Genomic DNA, 5,632 nt, shown 5'->3' on the forward strand with positions numbered 1-5,632 from the left:
CTCCTCCTCCTCCTCCTCCTTCTTCTATGGTGTTGTTTGCTCCTTCTTTTTTATTTTAAAAATGTTAATGTCTATTGTCCTTCTTTCTCCTCCTTTCCTGTGTATGTTACTCTTGAGTATCACCTTTACTCTTCGGTATTTACATGACCTTTTTGTTCTACAAGTACTGCAAGAGTGAGCTTTCATTACTAAGAGACACTTGAAAACAAAAGTTTGTGAATGTGACCTTTATTACACACCTACTTCTCGGCAACTAGTCATTATATAATTTGTGAAGTGCACTTATTCTGCTTAATGTTAACTCTTTCTTTTCCTGAATGTTTTTCATGTTGCATGTAACATTCCATTATGTACTTTCTTGTAAACATTCCAAAATTTATCTAATGCGTGTCTTTGAAACTCATGCCATAGATTTATGTTGCCTTAAGATGTTCTAGAGTTTATCTTTACCTATTGATCTAATTGTTTGTTCTGCTGGTATTTCTATGCGAAGTAAAACTACAGCTATTCTTTCAGAGGTCTTCACTTTTTTATCGATTGTTTCAATTTGAGTAGCTGTTGTTGAACCTGGTATAATAGAGAGGCTCATGGTGTCTGTTGTTTTTTTTGGGTGTTTTTTTGTTTTTTTGGTTTTGTTGTTTTTTGTGGGTTTTTTGTGGGGTTTTTTTGTTTTTTTGTCATTGTTTTGTTTGGGTTTTTTTGGGGGGTTTTTTTGGGTTTTTTTTTGGGGGGGGGGGTGTTTTGTTGTTTTTTTCAATCTGTAAAACAAAGTGGTTGGTTGGCGGGTGATCTGGTGTGATTTGCTCCCTGTTTATTTCCTGTTAAACGTCTATAAATCTTCGGCACTGATATAATCTATTTGTACTGCAATGGCAGTAAATTACCCTCTAAAAATTAAACTGAAAATGAAATGAATGAAACCGTAGAAGACCTCGGCAATTTGAGTATGATGCTGGATTAGGATGCAGACGATCCATATTCGAGACATGTGGTTTGGAGAGAATTCAAAATCTTGATTGTGGGTGATTGGGACGGATGTGATTTGTGCTTTCTTTCCCATCAGACATACCTTATTCTTCCTCCACCTTTTCTTTGAATGTTACTTTCCGAAAGCTACAATAGTCGGCACTTAAAAAAGAAACAGTTATTTAAAAAATGTAGGTGTTTTCACGTATTTGGATATTTTAAGAGGCTTTTATTTAAGCACAAGGGGGCTATCCCGAAAAAGTTTTGCCCATTGTTCAGTTTCATTAAAAGATAAGGAGAGTTTTCTCTATAACCAAACAAATATAAAGACCAATGAAACCAAACTTCTCCTTTAGGTAATGCCCAGTTTTAGTGTCTGTCAAGATTTCTGGAAACCCCCGAAAACTGGGTTAGCCCGCTTGTCCTCAAAAGTGACCAATCAGGGCCAACCAGGTCTAGAGGGATAATATAACATCCCAGCACGAAGTAAAGACCGAGATCCTCGACGAAAAAAAATTCTCCACACTCGAGAATCAAACGTGGGCCTCCTCCGTGCGGCTGCAAAGCGACTTAACACTAGAATCCAGACGCCAGTAGTCGTGTTGCTATGCCAAAAAACTCTTTCTATTGGGTTTTTTTTGCGGGGGGGGGGGGGGGGTTGTTGTTATTGTTGCTGTTGTTTGCTTGGTTAACAACCTAACAGAACGAATGAAATAATAAAATAGAAGATTTCGGCTCTCGCTGAGGCTATTGGGTTCGATTGTGGATTTTGACGCACGCAGCTCTGGTTCAAAATCTGTGGTTTGGGGATTATTGAGAACCCTAGATCGTGTCTGGTTGGCCGGTGCTCTGATGTGGTTTGCGTCTTCTTTTGGTAGTTTTAAAATCCATTGAATCACTTATCTATGGTAAGTCGACGGTAAATACCCTGAGAGATCCAGCCGTATAATATAATAATAATAATAATAATAATAATAATAATAATAATAATAATAATAATAATAATAATAATAATAATACTAGTAGTAGTAGTAGTAGTAGTAGTAGAAGTAGTAGTAGTAGTAGTAGTAGTAGTAGTAGTAGTAGTAGTAGTAGTAGTAGTAGTAGTAGTAGTAGTAGTAGTAGTAGTAGTAGTAGTAGTAGTAGTAATAGTAGTCGTAGTCGTAGTAGCAGCAGTAGTAGTAGTAGTAGTAGTAGTAGTAGTAGTAGTAGTAGTAGTAGTAGTAGTAGTAGTAGTAGTAGTAGTAGTAGTAGTAGTAGTAGTAGTAGTAATAAATGGCCTAATAATAATATTAATAACAACAACTATAATAGTAACAACCACTATAATAATGATAATAATAATGGGGAAAAAATTATGACAACAATAATAAAAATAATGATGATTATAGTAATAATAATAATAATGATAATAACAATAATAATAATAATAATAACAATTATAATTATTATAATAATAATATAATAATGGCAATGAGAAGAAGAAGAAGAAGAAGAAGAAGAAGAAGAAGAAGAAGAAGAAGAAGAAGAAGAAGAAGAAGAAGAAGAAGAAGAAGAAGAAGAAGAAGAAGAAGAAGAAGAAGAAGAAGAAGAAGAAGAAGAAGAAGAAGAAGAAGAAAAAGAAGAAGAAGAAGAAGAAGAAGAAGAATGACGATGACAAAAACAACAACAACAACAACAACAACAACAACAACAACAACAACAACAACAACAACAACACTACTACTACTACTACTACTACTACTACTACTACTACTACTACTACTACTACTACTACTACTACTACTAATAATAATAATAATAATAATAATAATAATAATAATAATAATAATAATACAGCATGCTCTGTATGTTTTGCCACTGTTATTACCCAAGGTGACGCATTCAGAAACATTCTCGGCTTGGAAGCAAGCAGAGCAAGTTGAGGATTGCACGCGATCAAACACTCACAAGACTTTTTAATGTCTATAGCCTGGTATCCATTTCTACCTGGGTGAAGTGAGGGAATTATCTTGTAAAGTGCCTTTTACAAGGACACATAGTCAGGGCCGTGGTAGGATTCGAACACACCACCATACGAAAGCAAGTCCGAGAGCCTAATCACTCGGCCACCGATGTCGACCACGTTTAACTCCAGCGTTGCTGGGGACTTATCCATCTTAGTTTTCACAGATAATGTAACATGTTCATGAAGAGAGATTTTCATTACAGCCATAGTGCACGTCCCCTTAATTTGTAATTATTAAACAATACAGGTCGATGCTATTTCTTCTAAAATTTCCTCAACAGAACAGTAGAAGGTGTTTCGGAGAACACACAAGTGAAAAGATTTAATAAGCTTAAGTGGTCTTTATGCGGTTCGGTTGTGAACCAAGTGACTCATCAAATACAGGGAAATTATGAACTGTCGGTGATAATATGTATGTGTTTATTTTGTCTGCCTTCAACGTTACGAAATGTTAGGAAAAAAATCAGGTGGGTGATTTTGCAATACCAGAAAAACGTCATGCTGTCGGCCGAGCATTACTGTTTGGTCCAGGGTCGAATCTTTTTGTTGAAGTATGTGAGAAGGATTTTGCAAGCAAGTGATCCATCATGCTTCAAGGCCTGTTACTGTTTGGTTTACGGTCAAATCTTGATGTCGAAGTATGTGAGAAAGGTTTTGCAAGGGTTTGGCAATACACGTTTACAGTCATGCCGTCATCAGGGCATAACTGTACGGTCCAGGGTCGAATCTTGATATCAAAATATGTGAGGAGGATATGTGGGGCCATGGTGCGACGCCCATTACTGCGGAAACCAGGGTCGAATCTTGATGTCGAAGTATGTGAAACGGGTGCTGAATCCCCAGCTGGCCTGGGCCGGAGAGTAGCCCTTCCAGTCGCCGTTTGGGTTGATGGACGTGCAGGAGTTGTGCCACCAGGCTCCGTGGTACAGGTCCTGCAGAACAGGTTTGAGGGGGGAGGGATGAGGGAAGGAAAGGGGGGGGGTATAGACTTTTAGTAAGCTTATTTATCTATTAGAGAACACACATCAAAACAAATGCAGATACACACATACACACGCATACACGAAACTCAATCACAAACACACACACACACACACACACACACACACACACACACACACACACACACACACACACACAAACACGCACTCTCTCTCTTTCTCTCTCTCTCTCTCTCTAGATAGATAGATAGATAGATAGATAGATAGATAGATAGATAGATAGATAGATAGATAGATAGATAGATAGATAGATAGATAGATAGATAGATAGATATAGAGTCGAACCTGCCGTAACGGCCACTAGTCCTAGACAATCACTTATACAGAAGGCCACTTTATAATAATAATAAATAATAAATAATAAATAGCATTTGTACAGTGCATATCCCCGCTCAACAGTAGGCTCTATGCGCTTTACACTATATTATTACCCCAACAGACCATAGAACACTCCGAAACATTCTCAGCTTCCCGGGAAGCATACAACGCAAGGCTTCCCGGGAAGCATACAACGCAAGCTGCTGATTAAGCGCTCAAACATTAACAAACTAACAAGATATTTCGCTGTCTATAGCCGGGTATCCATTCCCACCTGGGTGAAGTGAGGAAAATTCGTGTAAAGTGCCTTTCCCAAGGACTCAACCTCGGGCCCCTGACGAAATTCGAACCCACAACCTTACGGTTGCGAGTTCGAGAGCCTAACCACTAGGCCACCACTTGCCACTTCCTTCTTTGCTGTTGTTTTTTTCTCTAAATGAAAATGACATTGTACAAGACGTCCAGTTGTCGAAGACAATCACTTTTCTCCTTGCCAATCGGTGACCGACTTTGATAGTTTTAATTATCTGTTATCTATTTGTGGTGGCCGAATTTTGCTATTCAAAAGGCTTTTTAGTGGCTGCATCGATCGACGTACGGTTTTCCAGTAGAGTGTAAATATAGTAGGCCAATTACTTTTAGTTGATATTAAAGCACCGATCATTCCTTTCATCGAAAGGGGGCCCAGCTAGTTTGGTATAAATACCACGCCAAGAGGACAATGGAATAGAAAAAACAATTTTACCCTCTATTATTCACCAAACAATATTTTTTTCCTTAACAATGGAAAAGCCAGAGGCTCCTGAGTACTGATAGGTCTATTATGATTATTTTCTTTTCATGGTAATCGATACCAAATCTTCATATTATTCCCTCTCCACGTTCAACAGGCTCGAGGCTGTCATTTATAACACACATCTTCCCTTTCCTGGTGAGAAACTCCTCCATAGCTCTTGGTAGTGACAGCAAAGACGCTCAGAATGAAGCTCAAACCGAAACATTAGCACAGCCTTCACGGTGAATAGAAATTGCTCTCAGTGTGTTGTCGCTCATTATTATTGATCTAATCTTGTAAAAGTCTCAACTGCTGTGAGAAGAAGTGTTTAGGAAACCAGCTTTTCTTTGTTTTGTTTTGTTTTCAAAAAAATAGTTTACTATTGTTGTGACACATCTTTGTGGCATCAGCGAAAAGAATATATTTTACCTCACTACAGACATTCCCGCTCACGCTAACAATAAACAATAATTTTACGAAGTCATGGATGTGTAAGAGAAAGCATTCTCTCTCTCTCTCTCTCTCTCTCTCTCTCTCTCTCTCTCTCTCTCTCTCTCTCTCTAT

The 5,632-nt window shown here is 38.0% G+C and overlaps 1 protein-coding gene across 1 annotated transcript in view; it reads right to left on the bottom strand.

The window, feature by feature from the left end:
• Positions 1–3,369: 3,369 nt before the first annotated feature.
• The window catches only part of LOC101861512 (fibrinogen-like protein A), a gene marked incomplete in the record, with an annotated part of 11,163 nt that continues 8,900 nt past the window's right edge, over positions 3,370–5,632 (bottom strand). Inside the window, 1 exon segment of the mRNA XM_005100578.3 lies at positions 3,370–3,728.

This window comes from Aplysia californica, unplaced genomic scaffold, assembly GCF_000002075.1.
Source record: "Aplysia californica isolate F4 #8 unplaced genomic scaffold, AplCal3.0 scaffold00252, whole genome shotgun sequence".
In the NCBI taxonomy this organism is placed as follows: domain Eukaryota; kingdom Metazoa; phylum Mollusca; class Gastropoda; order Aplysiida; family Aplysiidae; genus Aplysia; species Aplysia californica.